The 18,789-nt window shown below is 48.3% G+C and overlaps 1 pseudogene; it reads left to right on the top strand.

Annotated features, from left to right (window-relative positions):
* The first annotated feature begins 3,789 nt into the window (after positions 1-3,789).
* LOC109733226 (wall-associated receptor kinase 3-like) lies at positions 3,790-16,220 on the top strand (annotated as a pseudogene).
* The last annotated feature ends 2,569 nt before the right edge of the window (positions 16,221-18,789 follow it).

Genomic DNA, 18,789 nt, shown 5'->3' with positions numbered 1-18,789 from the left:
AAACAAAGAAAAACAAAAGAAACCATTAAAAAATCATGAAAGAAACAAAACCCGAAGGAAAAAAAGGAATGTGTATGAAAAGGAAAATCAAGGAAAACCCTGAAAGAAACAAAGAAAATATAACCATATATCGAGAAAATGTTAAAAGTGTATATGAAAAATGTGCCTGTTGCATACCCAAAATACTGAATCTGTACCGAAAACAAACATGTGTTGAACAAAAAAGAAACCGACGAAAATTGACAAACATCACAGGAAAAAGAAGAAAACCAATTAAAACCACAAAAGAAAAGAAAATTGAAAAATAACAATGCAAAAGAATGAACATGAGAAGGAACAAAGAAAAATGAAGAAAGCCAAGAAAAGAAACAGAACAATGAGGAAAAGCAAAGAAAGAAAGACAACAAATAAAAACCAGTGAAAACCAAAATAGAACGAAAGAAAGAGAAAAAAAAAGGAGAAAATAAGTAAAAACCATGAAAGAAACAAAGAAAACTAGTAAAAACAAAAAAACAAGAAAACCAGTAAAGAGATGAAAGAAACGGAAGTAAAAGAAAGAATACAAAAAATGAAAAAAAATGAAAGAAAAATCAGACGAACCAGTACGTCACCGAGCGAGCGAGCTGAAGGTAGCAAAGCGAGCAAGCGACCTATGCTAATGGGCCAGCCTGGTATGCGTGCAAGACCCTAGCTCTACAGCTCTGCAAGAACCCTAAGCAAGCAACAACACTAGACGGTCTTGAATCGAGCTCGAATCACACCGATGAGCGGTGTTGTTGACGACGGAACTGGCTGGTGACGAAAGGAGCAGAGCATAGGAGAGTGAGGTAGAGACTCACAATACTTCAAAGGGAAGACGCCGAACGGGCAGACAAGATGATCGGAGGAGGCGCCTCCACACCGCCAGTTAGCTCCAGCGACGATGCCGTGGTGGCTGATGTCATCAGCAGGCGATCGCTGTTGAGCTCATATCGGCCCCGACAGGACATAACGTGGGTGGCGATGAAATGGGATGTGTGCAAGGAGACAAATTTAATGTAGGTAAGCTGTCATGTGGGTTGAATAGGGAAAACAACAGGGGGGTCGACGACCGGTCCGGCCACTTGGCTGCCACATGTCGCGCTGTGTTAGGCTTAGGACTAAATTGTCATATACAAGACAAGTTTGAGGATGGCGGGGTGAAGTTTTACAATTTGTAAGCTAAATCATCACATTTTGTGCAAGTTTTAGAATTTAGGTGCTTTTAACTCCTCCGTAAGGTAGGCAATGCCGCACAAAATCTCAGGTGCATGGATGGTCCAAAATGGAATTTGAGAAGCCACTTACACAGATCTTCAAAATAGCTTGAATTCATCACATTACTACTAACACTTATGCGTTCCTGTAGAAAAATTAGGCACTCGATCACTCAGCGACGTCCGAGATGCCCGGGGCGATGCAGTAGTACGGCCGCGCCGTGTCGAAAAGTCGACACGGCCTAGCGTCAGGTCAAACGTTTGATGTGTTGAACTGATGATATTCCCAGCCAAAGACATCTGGAATCCTGGTGCTCTCTGAATCAGCTACTCTGTTCCAAGATGCCCGGAGCCACGCAGGCACGGAGCGTCGCTGTGTGACAGGCAGTACCAGTACGTACGTCTTCTAAGAAGCTCTCGCTGTACTACTACGACTGAGAACGAGGTTTCCACTCGTCTGGTCCACCGTGATTGCAGCTCGCCGGGAGAAAACCGGCGGGATGGACCGATTCGCACTGCCGTGGGTTCTCCGTAACAAGTTCTGTCCACACAGTACACCTGTGTTCAGTACTCCCAGAGACCTGGAATGCTGTCTCATGCGAGCCGGAAGCACCGCCGCACGTAGAGTCGTTAGATGTTCTCTGTATTTTTCTATAACGAAAAAACGTATTTTCGTTGCGATCACGGACGGACGCGTTGGGTCAAGGTCGCCCCAGTTCACTGGATTGGACGTGCATGTCGGGGCAGTCCTTTTCATCGGGTTGGAAATTTCTCCGAAATAATCTTCTCCATGGAGAAAAGCGACAAGGATACTCATAAGGACAACTCGTAACGACCGAAACAACGCATCAGGTCTTCACGACTTCAGGATCGCGATGGACGGCTGAGTTACTATTTTTTGAAGCTTTTTTTTTTTTTGAAGCTACGGCTGAGTTACTTAAGATACTCATAAGGACAACTCTGACCGATCTCCTATAATCGACTAGAGAGTAAAAAATTGATTTTACTGCTCTAATCTAGCTGATCCCCAACCAACGTTAGTGGAGAATAAATTATCCTCAGTCATGCCCCACCTCCCTATTTATCCTCCATCGCTCGGGCTTGGAGAAAAAAATCTCCTCCCCTCTGCGGCCTCCTCCATCACACTCCCACGCCGCATCTACGTCGGCGCCCCCCTCCCCATGCCGGCCACTGGCCACCATCGCGGATGTTCCCTAGGCTCCGTCGCGGTCCTTAACCCCTGGATTTGGGCCTCTCTCGCCTCGTCCCCGGCGCAAAATCAAGATATCTGCAGCTGCCACCGCCGCCGGATTTGACGCATCCGGCCGTCGGTGACTACGTGTTTGTCATGGATTGGCCGGGTAGCGGACCGCACAACCCCCGCAACGCCTTCACGCCGCATGCAGGTATTGCCTTCGCCTCTAGCCGCTCGGATCTGTCCCGTCAGCAGTTCGTCGGGGAAGACACGCCCGTCTGTCGCCCGAACTCGGCGCTAGCCCAACGGCTCGTGGGTTCCCCGTTGCCAGTCATAAAGTGCGACGACTGCCCGGGGAGGTGGTGCGCCGAGTGTCCACCACGCCGGAACACCCCGGATGGGTGTTCTTCAAGTGCAAAAAAGATGGAGTATCGGTTGTTCACTTGATCTGGCGCAAATTCGGTAGTTCATTGTTTGCTCAAATTTTTTGTGTGTAGGATGGATGCAAATTTTGATATTGGGAAGAAGATTACAACGATCTATTGATAGCATGAAATTTGATAGATGTTCGTGCACTTGTTGTTAGAATAGAGCCTAGAGATGAAACTAGAATGGAGGGAAAGTCAAGTGTTTAAATGAAAAAACGAAAAACAAATATGAACGCTGAGATATGGTGACTCTATGTTTGTGGATCGCCTCGGCAGCCTTCGTATGCATATGAAGAGCATTCCATACATATGGCTGATGGTGATTAGGATTATGGCGGTTCTGCTAGAGTTGCTCTTAGATACGGTACAACTATTAAGCTTTGTCAATTATTATCTTTGTCCGGGTTTATTAGGCACCCTTGTATTTTGATTAAAATCTGACTGTAGATTTGATTTGCAAAATATAAGTGATATGTCACAAAAAATAGTGTTGGATTCGTATTTGAATAAATTTTCAATGATGCCAATTTTTTTTCAGATATAGCTTACATTTAACTACCTCCATCGGGGCTTATTGGCCCCATCGTATTTTGGATCAAAGTTTAACCATATATTTGCCAAGCAAAATATTAATGCATGCCAAAAAATAATTGTTAGATTTGTATTCGAATGTAGTTTTAAATGATATTATTTTTATGACGTATAAGTTGTATTTTATTAGTTAAAATCATGATCAAAATATGACCTAAAATACGAAGGGGCTAGTAAATCAGGACGAAGATAGTATTACGCATAAATATATGGTCAAATTTTGACTCAAAATATGAGAGTCTAATAAACCCGGATGAATTATTTAAATCGAATAACTACAAGTCAAGTAGTAGTCAACCTCCAGTTGGCCATTCACGAGAACTATTAGCTCGCATCTATTTATAGCGCACGGTGGCACTATCGTCAGGTCCCGGAGCTCAGCAGCACACACCCACGCCTACCGGTTCACCGCAATGATGAAGCTGGGGTATTCTCGGTTTCTTCTTTCTTGCCGTGCTCTTATCTGCCTTTCGGCGATTTGGGTGATGGCCTCGGCCGATGTACCGGCAGGCCAGCGTCCCGGCTGCCGGACGAAGTGCGGCGATGTCGACATTCCATTCCCGTTCGGCATCGGCGAGGAGTGCGCGTTCAAGTTCAACCCCGGTGTTGATACCAGCGGCACTGGCTTAGATATCAGCGGCTTTAATATCGACTGCATGACCATCGCTGGTGGCGTCGAGAAGCCTTTTGTAAGTACTCCATGGTTGGAAGATATGATCGAGGTGACTAATATCTCTTTGCCTGACGGCAAGGCCTGGATGAAGGCCACGACGATCTCGTCTCAGTGCTATGACCCATCCACCCGCAGTATAACCGAGCGAAATGGAGAGGCGGCCTTCTTCTTGACACCTTTCTGGATATCAGAAGTGGACAACGCAATTATCGTCATCGGGTGTGATACTCTCGGTTATACGAGGAGCTCTTCTGTGAGTACTTCGGCTTCTTTGTTATACTTATTTGATTCAGGTGAAAATGTTCGAGCTTTAGTTTCAATTAACTTCCGGGGAGTAAAACCTGCCTGGAACAACTATTTTTAGCTCAGGACATATCCATCGTTTCATAAAACCATGCCAACAACATGGTAACAAAACAAAACACTGAACTTTTTACGCGATGTTACTCTAGCTCACCCGCTTGTATATACGGCTTTGAACGGCTACAACCCGGCGGCCATCATTAATGTCAGAGGACATATCAAGGCTTCCCTGGATATCAAGTACCTTATGGGTAGGGTTTGGCCATGTTTTTCTTGCCCATGGCAGCCCGTGAACCCTACCAGATAAATGATGGGCATTGACATGGGTACAACTCTGCGCGCACAAGCATAAACTAGGCAAAAGGCAGCTGCTCAGAGCATCTCCAGCCGTTGGCCCCTTAGGGGTGCCTAAAATCGCCGCCTGGGGGCGAGCCGGCGCAAAAAAAGGTCTGGGGGCGAGCTGGTCCCCAGTCGCCGGCCCCAGGGCCGCCCCCAGACGCGTCTAAATTTTTCAAAAAAAAAAACGTTCGGCGAATTTCGGCTAAACACGTCTAAATTTTAGCAAACTTTGGCATATATTAGACATGTTCGCGGTACATAGTAAAGAAATCTAAAATAAGAACTCGCTGAACGCGGAGTAGTCGCCGTCGTCGCCGCCATCCTCGCCACCGTCGTCGTCGTCGGCCTTCTCCTTCTTGACGCGGCCGTCCCTGGTGGACCCCTGCCCGGCGTCGCCAAGGCGGACTGGTGGTGGCGGCGGCGCGTCGTCGTCGTCGCTGTCTTCGATGACGACGACCCCTCCTTCGTCGCGGCCCCGGCGGCGCTGCTCGAACCGCCGCAGGGCGGCACACTGGCGCTCCATCGCCATCTTCAGGGAGTCCTTGCGCGCCCATTCCAGGGCTGCGTCGTCGTCGAGCTCCACGTCGCCGTGCTCCGTCTTCACGGCGGGGAGACCCGGCTCCGTTTTCACCGGCGCGAGCCCCGGCTCCGTCTTTGGCTTGACGATGCGCGGAGGAGCCGACGAGGAGGCGCGCCGGCCGCCCTCATTGATGACGATGCCGGCGCTGCGAGTGCGCCGGCCGAGCGGCGTCTCCGCCGCGGGCTCGGCCTTGACGCCGAGCAGCGCCGGAGAGCCGGAGGAGTGGGAAGAAGAGTGCGAGGAGGAAGACGAGGAGGAGCCAAACCTCCTGGGCATCCATTGCCCGGCGCGTCGGTGGTGGGCCGGGGCGGCCGCCCTCGCCGGGGGAGGGTATGCCAGCGGCGGGTTGTTGCCGCCCTCAAGGTGCGTCAGCACGCCCTCGAGCGTGCGGCCGGGGACGCCCCACCACAGGTGGCGCCCCTCGCTGTTCTTCGTGCCGCCCACCACCGGCGCCCCATTGGTGGACGCCGGCCTCTACTCCTGACGGCACTCGAAGTACGCCGTCCACGCCGCGTGGTTGTCGGCAGCGTACTGGGGCAGGGCGAGCTGCTCGTCGGTGAGGGAGGAGCGCACGATCTCTACCTCGGCGGCGAAGTAGGGTGCGCGCGCCACGGCGTCGGGCAACGGGGGAATGGGCACTCCCCCGTTGCTGAGCCTCCACCCCGTTGGCCCGGCGCGCATGTCCGGCGGCGCCGGGATGTTGGCCTCGAACAGGAGTCACGACTCGTGTTCGCGGAGCGAGCGGCGGCCGAAGCCGTTGGCCGCTGCCTCGTCGCCGGGGAAACGTTCGGCCATCGGGAGAGGGAGAGGGAGGGCTCGGCGGTGGCGCACGGGAGAGGGAGAGGGAGGGCTCGGCGGCGGCGCACGGGAGAGGTAGAGCTCGGCGGCTAGGGCTGGTGTGGCCAGAGGCGAGGGAGGCCACCGGCTTATATAGCCGCGCCCGTGTGTACGCCGCACCTGTATGTACGCGTGCGCGGGAGGGAGGCGTCGCCGCGCCGCCCCATGACGCGCCGCCCGTGAGGAATCAATGGCAAGGCTGACCGGCGGTGGCAGCGCGGCAGCCTTGGCATTGATTCCCGCATGAACCGAGGCGATGAGGGCGACGAAGCGCCCGTCTCGCTGACTCGGCGGGCCCGCGGCTGCTTCGCGCCAAAACATCTCGCCCCGGCGTCCCTGGGCGCCCCCCAGCGCGCCGGGTTTGGCCTGGGTCCGCCAGCGCTGATTTTGGCCCAGGCCGGCGAAAATCGGGCTCCTGGGGGCGCGACTGGGCCGTTTTTTCGGCGCCGGCGCGAAAAAATCGCCTGGGGAGGCCTTTCTGGGGGCGCGACTGGAGATGCTCTCAGCCCCCACGCCGCTTGGCGGCAGCCCCCACCGCGCCGCCACCAGGCTCCCCTTCGCCAGCTCCTCCCCTCGCTGCCGTCGGAGGCCACCACCGGGCAAAGCTCGTGTAGTGGCAGTGGAGACGGGGTCTCTCCTCGAGACTCGTCTTGGTGCGTGCGGGATTCGGCGGCTGGCGGCCAGCGCGGCGGCACCTCTCCCGGTGGCCTGGCGGCTGGCTGCATGCGTGCCCCTGGTGGCAGATCCGGGTTGGTGCTCTCCCTCTCGTGGTCCCTCCTCCTCGCCTTCACGAGTCCCAGTTCCTCCCCGCCGCCGCCACTCCCTCGGTTTCCTGCATGCCCCCGGGGGCAGATCCGGGATGCGGCCCTCTTGGTGGCGCCATCTCGTGGTTCTTCCTCTCCTCCACAACTCTCTCCCCGCTGTCGTCACTGGTGATTGCGGGTGCGACGCGTCTAGACCCCTTCCCCTACGCTCCACCTGACCTCATCCATCCACTCCCCCCCTTTCCTCCGGCAGTCCGACGTTCTCCTAGTTGCGGAGGCTCGCCCCGGCCACGCCTCGTCCCCTTGGGCTGGCCGTGGTGCTGCTGGTGGTAGTTTCTAGCCTCCCTGGCAAGATCTTACGCGTGGCAATTTGTGGTTGTTGGCGATGATGGAGCATCCCACGGCGCCCGATGTCAGCTTCCCCAGTGATGGGCGAACTCTCTTTTCGGCGGTGGTGGTTCCCACATCTTGGAATCCTGATTTGACGGTGTTTTGGATTGTTCGGACTTTGGCCGGGGCGAAATCCCTACTCGGCTTGCCGATGCTGGCGGCATCGACACCTGTGGGTGTCATCCCCCTTTTTGGAGGTGCCTTCATGGACTCTTTTCCATGCCCCTTTTCGAGTATCGGGGGAAACCCTAGGTCTGGTTCGCCGAACCAGATGGCAGCTGCAACTTGGCATCGTATCGTTCATGAAGGCGTTCTCTTGGTTACTCGTGGTATGTTCGGTGTTGGATTCGAAGATCTTGGGTGCTTTGGTGGTCTGGACTGCTCCTCATGGTGTGGGCAGCCGGGGCGCAAAGTACGACGTCGATGGCGCTCCCTTCATGGCTTCTCCATCCAAGCCGGCTAGGTCATGCATCACACTTGCCGATTCTCTAGGGACGTGTATGGTTGCGTGCGTGAGGCCCAACCAGGCTTATTGTATGCCAATCTTTTTATGTCTGGCTGTTTGGTTATATGCAAACATTGTTCGGCCTGCATGGCATGGTTCTTAAAGCATCTTTGGGCTTGTATCGCTGGGAACTACCAAATCGGCAGTTTCCAGCTGGCCAGACCCGAGCGATGCTTTGGAGTGCACATGGGTGGCTCTGGCAGTACGTGTTTGCACATGGTTTGTGGTAATCACCTCCTTAATCTCCTTCGAGATAAGTTGTACACGGAAGAAAGTGAGGACATGCCGACGCCAATGACCTGTTCAGCGGCAACCACGGGTTGCACCCGCTCTGCCGTGTGCTCACCACCGTCAAGGCCCTCTCGTGAGCAGTCGAGTCGACTGCCATGGAGGCCGGAGGTGGTGTGGTTGGTGGACCGCGGGTCTGGTGCAAGGCAAGGCGAGGGATCACACAGGCGGCAGGGTGTGTCATGACGGATATCCAGGCCAGGTAGGAGCGTGAGCTCGCCGCGCACCTTGTGGCCACACTGAGGCAGTAGGGCAGCGGGGGCAATGCCGACGCCCGGGCGCGCGCGTTGCTGGCGGAGCTGGAGGCATGGCTATTGGGCGGGGCGGGGTGTTTAGACGCATGGCTGGAGGATGCGGTGCTCTGACACGACATTTTTGCGGCGGTGCAGGCATGGTACAGGGACCCGAGTGAGGTAAGAGCATCTCGAGTCCCCCCCCCCCCCCAACATGCCCCCAGGGCTCTTTTTAGCGCCGGCGCCGAAAAATCGGCCCAGTCGCGCCCCCAGGTCCTCATTTTTCGTTGGTTTGGGCCGAAATAATAGCCGGCGAACCCGAGCCGAACCCAGGCCCCCGGGGGGCGCCGACCGAAGCCAAAAGATGCATGCGTCCACTCTCTCAGTGACAAACAGGCCCTTTCCCGCCGTTTCCCCACTTTTCCTCCATTTTCCCATTGCTTCCCCCCTTCTGCCCCTCTTCTCCCGACATTCTTCTCCCATCTGTCCGCCATCCCGCCATGCCGCCGAAGAAGTATTCGGCCCCTCGTGCCGCTGCCACTGCTGATTCCACCCAACCGAAGCAGAGGAAGCCGGGGGCGCCGATGGCAAAACCACCGGGCATGTCGAACGCCGAGTGGAGGGCGGAGGTTCAGTGCAGGGAGGCTGTCACCACCGACCGGCGGTATAGGCTCAACGCCAAGAAGGTCCGGGACGCGGCCGCGTCGGCGACAGAGCAGGCAGAGGCGTCTCGTGCGGGGATGACGAATCCGCCTGGCAGCCACGGCCCGCAAGCTGCGTGGAGCCAGCAGAGCGTCGCATCGCCGGCCAGCTTCTCGCCGCCGCCACCGTCCTGGGGGTACGCACCCTCGCCTGGCTACGCCGACGGCGACGCGCATGGTGGATTCAACCCCAACATCACATTTCCACATGGCCAGCGCACCTCACCCTCCAGTCTGAACCCCGACCAACGCACTCCCTCGCCCGCGTTTGCCGGCCTCCAGTACACCCTGTACAACTACTCGTCGCCGGCGTACATAGCCTCCCCGACGCTGCCTCTACACCGTGGCACCGTGCCCTTCTCGCAAGTCTCGTCGTCACATTTCGGCAACCCCGACGTGACGGAAGCCGACATGGACGAGATCATCACGAGCGGCTCGGTCGCCGCCGCCTCCTCCCCCGGGTTCCGCGCGCAAGACGACACAATGGACACCACCGACGACATGGACAACAAGCTCGACGACGGCAAGGAGGAGGAGGAGGAGATGGAGCCGGCGCCCGCGCCGGCGAGGAAAGGGAAAAAGAAGAAGCGGGGGCCAGGACGGGCGAGCCGCGCGTCAAGTGGACGTCCAAAGAAGACGAGTGCCTCGCCGACGCCGACGCCGGCCAGTCCAACGCCGGAGGAGCACGTTGTTTGATGCATTCCTTTGTCTATGCGTCCTTCCTTTTGAGCGTCGAACTATCGTCTATGTTTGATCGCCGAACTTTGGGGCTGATCGCCGAACTTGTGGCGTTTTTTGGCAGCGGGAAAAGACAAGTTTGAATTTATGTGTGTCTTGGGGCCGAAACCAGGGGGCACGGCTGGGAACTGCATTGCCCCCAGGGCAAAAAAACGCCGGCGCATTGACCAAACCGCTATCGCCGGGTGCGTTGAGGGGCCGAATGGCTGGAGATGCTCTAAGCGACAGGTGCGCAGCGGCGGCGCTTGCGCTGGTGTCCACCGCAGCATCCCACTCCTCATCGGCACCCCTACGAGCTCTCAACGGGTTGGTGGCGGCGATTCGGATGCCGCTGGTGGATGAGCCGCACGCGCGTTGGTAGCTCCCGCGGCTGGTGGCCCTGCTGTGCGTCGCCGACCCACACAGCATGCGCCGCGCTGGAGCTTTGCTTTCGCGTCGCCTACTACGGGCGGCGTGAGTTGTTTGATGCGCTCCTCGGCAGGGGCCTCGTTAAGCGCCTCCTCTGCCTCCAGCGCATCGCCACAGACGCACATGTGGAAGCCAAGCAGGGGCTGCGGCCGCGGGAGAAGCGCGCGGTGAAGCCGGAGATCCTCCGGTGCGTGCCGGAGGCGGCCGTGTCACCCACCAAGGAGGCCGCTGTGCTGGCCGAGGTGGTCTATTTCAAGTGTAGTTGTTTACTCCTAATCACCATGCGAGCCAGGAAACCAAACGCCGGGTGAAAGTTGCTCAAGTAGTCTCCACTCAGCCTGGTTTCCATGCAACCACTAAAAATCGGTGTGGGTAACCAAACACGCCCTAGGCGCTTGAGGTGGGAGGTACGTTGAACCGACCAGTCTTGGCGTCGTGTTCAACCCGGTCATTCTTGATGTCATGGTCATGCGATGTTGGTGCCTACCGTTGGTCGTGACGTGGTCTAGAAGCCCTCTATCTCATCGCTTTGCCTTCTCGGCTAGAGTTTGAGCTTAGAGAGTTTGTGTCGTGTTGTATCCTTCTCTGTTCTTCCCACAGCTAGTGTGGTCCTCCATTCCCTCTGTATGTCACCGTTGTTTCTCTTCTACCTATCATTGAAAAGATACGCAAGCTTTGTGCATTCGTGGAAAAACATATCCAAACCCAACCCGAAAAATTGGGTGTGTTGTTGTCGGACTGTTATTGATGCCATGTTCCTAAAACAGAAAGTTTCTGTGGAGGTCGAGCTACATGAAACCTCTTATCCTTACCCCTCCAACATTGCTTTGAGATTTGTGCTCCCCAACTACCTTACTACATGAAAATTTATCTTTTTTGTTTCTCTTAAATGAAACAACATATGGACTTTAAATTTTGCAGATCAAAGAAACTTTAGAACTTCAATGTTTGATAAAACTTTCAGATTTTTTTGGTGTGACATAAATATACAAAATGAGATTTTATTTTACTAAAAAATATTTTAACCAGTTAAAGGGTATGGAAAAATCCGAAAGTTTTTCCTACATCGTAGTTAGAATGTTTTGTTGCCCTCCAAAGTTTGAAATTTACATGTTGTTTTGTTTGAGAGAAACAAAAAAGACAAATGTGCATGCACGGATCACAATGCAGAAATGGATGGCTAAGATAAGGGGTACCATGTAGCTCGACCTATAGCAAATTCCTAAAATATTCAAGTTATAAACTTTATTTCTGTGATATGTCCTTGCATGTGAAGTCCAACTGTGTAAAAAGTGATTTCAATTTCATATTTTTCATCAAATTTACAATTGAATGACATGCATTTCTGTGTGTTTCTAGACCTGTCTATTAAGTACCCATCAAAGGTGGATGCCTATTGGGTATGGGCACGGGTAAAATCCTATGTCCATGGACATGGATATTGGTAGATATTGACGTCAATGAGCATCTTGGAGATGGATATATAAATTATTCCACTCACCTCGTACCCAATCCATTACTATCCTTATCTTTTGCAAGTCAAATACGTTATGTAGACCCATAGCTTCCACATACGTATGTAGGGTTGCCTTTGCTCCTCCTTTGGTCGGCGGTGACCATGGGCACCGGCAGTGGCAGGTGTGGATGCCCTGGATGACGTGCCTTATTGTTGGCTCTTCGGTGAGTAGCGTGACGACACTGTTTCCTTGGTCATGTGAAGGGTGAGGTGCGTCATGGCAGGTGGTCTTGGCGAGGCCGCTGTTGTCTATGGCGGCAAAACTCCGATCTTGATCGGAGTTCTTGATCCCGTCGTGGTGGGTGACTTCAGCCACTCGGCGAAGTGTGTGGGAGTTGCCAGGCAAAAGCTCCGCGTCTTGGTGCCAGAGATAGCGATGCCTGCGGGTGTCGTGTTTCTCTTGGAGGCACCGCCTTGGTTCTACACGCCCTTGCTAGCGCTCTGAGTGAAAACCAATGCTCGCTCCAGCGGGATCAATGACGGTGGAGATGTGCCTAGTAACCCTCTTGGGGGGGGGGGGGGTGTCTCTGGCGAGTGCGGGTGTCCTCCGGTCGCAAAGGCATGGTTGGGCTTGTTTGGAGTATCACTCGATCCCACCTCATTTACGGCGACTGATGGTCACTTTTGGCCCCCCTCATTTACACATGATGAGGTCTTATGACTCTTCTTCCTTTTTGTGCAAGGCAGAGTCGGCGCTCCTCGGTCTAGAGCGAGAGGACAGAGGGTCCTCTCGGGCGGTGGTGTGCTGGAATTGTTGCAGCGAAATCCGGTGGTTTCTTCTAGGTTGCTTGTCTTCGTGTGTCGCTGATGGCTTTGGTGGTGTCTCAGGGTGTTCTACCCTCACCCTCTCCCATGCTATTACTCGTTAGCTAGTTGGGGGTGTGCTGAGTAGCGCACTTCTGTGTTGTTAGCGGTGTTCGACTAGTTTTTATCATGCTATCTTTGATCAGCTTGTGGGAGAATTTCCTCAACACCTTGCATCGTTCGGCTGTGTGGCTTTATCTATAAAGCGGGACGAAGGTCTATTTCAAAAGAGTGTTTTCTCAAAAGAACAAAAATTGTTGGTATTTACATAGTTTTGTCAACTATGATTTGTTGATTAAGTAAGGTCTATCATTGAATATTTTGCTTTTTGTGATATTTTGTAGCGTGTCTTTCTGTTTTCGGTTAACCAATCATACTTTTTTAATACATGTAATACATTCTTGTCTTCGGGATACTATTTTGAGTGGTCAACTAGAAATACATAATGCTATATATGTGGTATTTTAAGCTTCCAGATAACTTGTCGGCAATCTATGACGCTAACTATAGCATAGAGAAACATTTTTCCATTTCCAGTACACTTTTAGGAAAGATTATCTTAATTATTTTGATTTGGAAAAAGTATATTTTTCACCCCTCAATTATATCGAAAGTCAAGAAATGGTCCCTCGATTCCAAAACCAGAAATTCTTAGGGTCCGAGTCAAAACCAGAACACGAATGGTCGGAGGGGCGAAAAATATCTGGTTTTGATTGTTTGGAGCTAAGAATTTCCGGTTTTGATCCAAATGGCCGGAGGCACGAAAAGTATCCGGTTTTGGCAGTTGGGGGACTAAGAAATTCTGGCATTGAAATTAAGGGACCATTTCTAGACTTTCGATATAATCGAGGGACGAAAAATATACTTTTCACTTTTGATTTTAAAGAGATATTCTGTTTAAATAGTGTTAATTGACATGCAACACATGTGGTATTACAAACCAGGATTCATTTCATGAAAAAATGGTACTAGTGTAAGTTTGGTTCAAGACATCTCATATACACTTTCTCCGTGCAGTATGTGGTAGGCTGCTCGTCCTCTTGCGACAACTATCGTGGCACGGATACCCTGAAGAATGCCACATGCGATGGTTTCGGCTGCTGTCAAGCCGATGTCCCGAAAGGCGTACGGAATTTATGGCTATTTCAACAAAAACTATAACACCTCACAAACATGGAGAGACGGCAGTCCTTGCAGCTACGTGGCACTTATAGAAAAGGCGGCTTTCAGTTTCAAAACCAGCTATGTCAACTCCACAGTATTCAATGATACATACAAAGCTGGAGTTCCTATTGTCCTGAACTGGGAAATAGAATCGTCGAGTTGCGAGCAAGCTAAGAAGAATAGTTCCTACGCCTGTGTTAGCAGCAACAGTGTGTGCGTGAATTCCACCACCAACGCGCCAGGTTATCGCTGCAATTGCTCTGATGGGTACAAAGGCAACCCTTACATCATAAACGGATGCCAAGGTGACTTCCCTTTTGCTGCCTTGTACATTTGACATGAACTCTTGTGCACCTTGTTAATTCAGGAGCCACATTTACGCACTTCTTGGTAACTTAAACTGAAAACAATTGTTCTGTTCCAGATATTGACGAGTGCCATGAAAATGCTACTCTCTGTGGCTCTGGAATCTGCGAGAACACGTTAGGGCATTACAGTTGTTCATGCCACCCAGGAGATTATATGACGAATGACGGTTGTGTGCAAAAGCATTTCCTTTTTCCGGCGATGCCTGTTGTAGGTAAGTTACATCTCATGTAGACAGTTGATTGGAGACGCATGAAAACAATATGAAGTTTATACTAACGTGATAGTCCGGTATATATTTTCTTGATTTAAGCAATTCCTATTTGGCCAAATTCCTACTCATGGTAGCAAATGTGGTCGTTATTTTACAAGTACATCAAACCTTTAAAAGTTTGACCATCACTTTCCAAAACTCTACAAACATTGATAACATAAAATTCATGCTAGATTCATTATCAAATATACATTTATAAGGTTATCAAATATACATTTATAAGGTTGTGATTTCTTTTAAGATAATACTCCCTCCATCCGGAAATACTTGTCCTAGAAATGGTTGTATCTAGACTTATTTTAGTTATAGATACATCGATTTTATTCATTTCTAGGACAAGTATTTTCGGACGAAGGGAGTGTATTTTTGTTGAAACTGATGGTCAAATATTTGCATTGGGTGATCATAATTTTTTTTGCATTGGATATACATGTGTCATTGGCAGGCGTAGTTGGTATTTCTATTTTTCCTTCAACACAACACTTTTAAGTAGTCATTACTCATATGGAAACTAACTTGTTGTGAACAAATACCTGCAGGTGCAAGTGTGGTACTTGTCGTCTTTGTGGTTGTTGTATCATGTGTCTGCTTGATCCAGGAGAGAAACTACAAAACATGAAAAAGGAATACTTCCGACGACACGGTGGTCTGATATTATTTGATGAGATGAGGTCAAAGCAAGGTATTACATTCAAAATATTCACGGAAGAAGAATTGCAGCAAGCCACAAACAGATTCGGTGAACAACGAGTACTGGGTCAAGGAGGCTATGGGACCGTGTACAAGGGGTTTCTTAAGGGTAATGTGGAAGTAGCGGTGAAGAGATGCAAGACCATCGACGAGCAACAAAAGAAAGAATTCGGTAAAGAAATGCTAATCTTGTCCCAGGTCAACCATAGAAATATAGTGAAGCTCCTCGGGTGTTGCCTTGAAGTGGAAGTCCCTATGCTGGTATATGAGTTTGTCCCAAATGGCACCCTCTTCCAGCTCATACACGGTGACCATGGTATGCGTATCTCCTTGGCTACTCGCTTGGGGATCGCCCATGAGTCCGCCGAGGCTCTTGCCTACCTTCACTCGTCGACTTCGACGCCGATCCTCCACGGTGATGTCAAGTCGTCCAACATTCTTCTTGACATGGACCACCAAGCTAAAGTTTCTGACTTTGGCGCCTCCATCCTGGCACCAACTGATAAGTCACAATTCATCACACTGGTACATGGAACATGCGGGTACCTTGACCCGGAGTACATGCAAACCAATCTGCTGACGGACAAGAGCGACGTGTACAGCTTTGGGGTTGTTTTGTTGGAGCTACTCACGGCCAAATTGCCATTTAATTTCAATCCGGATGTCCCTGCCCACGAGAAGAGCCTATCGATGATGTTTATGTATGCCATGAAGGAGAATAAGCTCGAGCAAATCTTGGATGTTGAGCTCAAGGACAGGGATAACACAGAGATTCTTGAAGAGATCGCGGAGCTAGCGATGCGTTGCTTAGAGATGTGTGGTGACAACAGGCCATCGATGAAGGAAGTTGCGGAGAAGCTTGATAGTCTGAGGAAGGTGCTGCAACATCCATGGGTGCAGCGGAACCCTGAAGAGATGGAATGCCTACTTGGGGAGCCCTCATCGATGGTCAGCTCGACAATAACAAGTGTTGAATATTTCAGCATCGAGAAGAAAGTTGTTAATGGTCTGCAGTCAGGTCGTTAAGTAATCACGCCATCGTTTTGCTTTGTTTATTTTGTATTCGAAAGCAAGAAATCAGTGGCATCATTAATAGAATAAACAGTCAATTGTTATAGCTACCTTTATGTTACTATTCATTTTGCCAATTATACATGTACAAGTTTCGGTGTTTATATGGTTATGTATCTTTTAAAAATTGCAGATATATGTGAGTTATTATTTCATCAATTTTGCATAGTTCGCTTTTCAAATATGATGTAGTGTGGTAAATGCTTGACACGTCCTCTAAATCTTTGTATTTTATTAACAGTCTTTCGCAACAACAAAAAAAGCTATGATCAGTCAAGAGTCTGGTATCATGTACTTCCTCCGTCCGGAAATAGACAAATGAATAAAATGAATGTATCTATAACTAAATAAATCTAGATACAGCCATTTCTAGGACAAGTATTTTCGGACGGAGGGAGTATAACCCAATTCAGACTACTGGACTTCTACGTCAGCCTTTTTCTTTTCGGCCGGGAAAACACAGGCGCGGCTATGTCTCGCCTCTAGCAAGACAAACCATCCCCTTCCCTGAAACAACATGGTAATGGGCCGGCCCAGTTGTGCTTTTCGCTCGATCGTTTTTCATTCGTTCGATTTTGTTTCTTCCTTTTCTCTTTCTTTTTCTATTTTTTCTATTTAAATAATTCTAAATTACGCATATTTAAAAAAACTTAAGTTTGTAAAAATGTTTGTGCAATGTTAAAAAATGTTGATAGCTTTTGAAAAAATGTTGCAACACATATTTGGAAAAAGTGTATAGCACATATTGGAGCAACAATGTCCAAAAACATGTGTTTTGAAAAAAGTTAATCATATACTATTTGAGAAATGTAAAAATTATATAAGATAAATGTTTTAGTTGTATACGAAAAATATATAAATGTGTATGGCACAAATTAGACATCGAACATGTACTTGAAAAAAAGATTTAATCATTGTTTTTGAAAAATGTTAATCATATATTCAAAAAATATTAAACTTTTATAAAATGTTCTTGATGTATATAAAAATTTTAAATATCAAAACATGCATTTAAAAAATGTTAATCGATTATTTTTAAAATATTGAACATGTATAAAAATAATGTCATATGAATACGAAAAATGTACAAGGTGTATGAAGAAAGTAGACATTAGTACATATATATTAAAAGAATAGGCATAAAAAACATAAGTTTTCAAATATTTTAACCATGTATCGGGAAAATGTTAAACATGTATATAGAAATGTTTTTGATGTATATGAAAAATGTTGAATGTATACTGGAAAAAACCTGCTTTGAACAAAAATGAAACACCGAGGATCGACAAAAAGCACAGGAATACGAAGAGAACCAATAAAACTAAAAGATAAAACAAATAAAAACGATAATAAAATACAACCCAAAAAACCAATGCAAAAATGTTAAATATGTATAGAAAAATGTTGACCATCTATCAGAAAAATATTAATCTTTTATTTCAATATTTTTACTCAAGCATTTGAAAATGTTAATGTGTATAACAAAAAAATATTGACTATGTATTAAAAACATGTTAATGTTCTATTTAGAAAATGTTAATCATGCATATGAAAAATGTTAGAAATGTATATAGAAAAAATGTTGACCGTGTATTCAAAGAATGTTAAACCTATTTTAAAAATAATGTTAAACATGTATTAGAGAAATATTTTCGACTTTACAAAAAATGTAGAATAAAAACCAAAAGAAAAAAAGAAAAAAAGAAAAAAGAAACAAAGGAAACTGAATAAAAAATAACATGAAAAACAAAATGAAGAAACAAGTGCCAAAAAATGGAGAACAATGAATACCGATAAAGAAACAAATAAAAGCAAAAGAAACCTTTGAAAATCAAGAAAGAAGCCAAAAACCCAAGGAAAGAAAGGGAATGAGTATGAAAAGGAAAACCCTGAAAGAAAGAAATAAAATGTAACCATGATGTTAAAAGTATATGTGAAAAATGTGCCTGTTGTATAGTAAAAATGATGAATCTGTACAGAAAAGAAAGTTGTGTTGAACAAAAAAGAAACCAATGAAAATTGGCAAAAAGCACAGGAAATAGAAGAAAACCAAAAAAGAAAACCAAAAAAGAAAACCAAAAAGAAAATAAAAAATAACAATGCAAAAGAATGAACTTGAGAAGGAAACAAAGAAAAATAAAGAAAACCAAGAAAAGAAACAGAACAATGAGGAAAAACGAAGAAAGAAAGAAAACAGATAAAAAACTAGTGAAAACCAAAAAAGAACCAAAGAACAAAAAAAGGAGAAAATCAGTAAAACCCATGAAAGAAACCAAGAAAACTAGTAAAAACAAAAAAAAACCCAAAGAAAACCAATAAAGAAACAAAAACAGTAAGAAAAGAAAGAAAACAAAAAATGAAAGAAAAATCAAACAAACCAGTACGTCACCGATCAAGCGAGCTGAAGCTAATGGGCCAGCCCGATATGCGCATGCTTCAGGTGAGAGGAATGCTATAACTCACTACAAGCGTGGAGCTCCTCAAGGGCCACTCTGAGCCGTTGCCACGTGTTATGTGAGGTTTGCTCTGAGCCGTTGCAACATATTTTTTTTATTTTTTTTATGCATTTTTGGGGTTTAGATTGGTTTTGGGTCGTTTTGGCTTTTCATTTTTTGACCGGCTGTCCATAGGTTTTGGACCCCAAAAATAATGCGCGAGAAAACGCATTTTACTCGAGAGACACAAATTTGCTTCTC

Source organism: Aegilops tauschii, chromosome 5 (assembly GCF_002575655.3).
Source record: "Aegilops tauschii subsp. strangulata cultivar AL8/78 chromosome 5, Aet v6.0, whole genome shotgun sequence".
Lineage (NCBI taxonomy): Eukaryota > Viridiplantae > Streptophyta > Magnoliopsida > Poales > Poaceae > Aegilops > Aegilops tauschii.
Note: the sequence above shows the minus strand (reverse complement) of the source record. Positions and strands in the feature narration are given on the sequence as shown.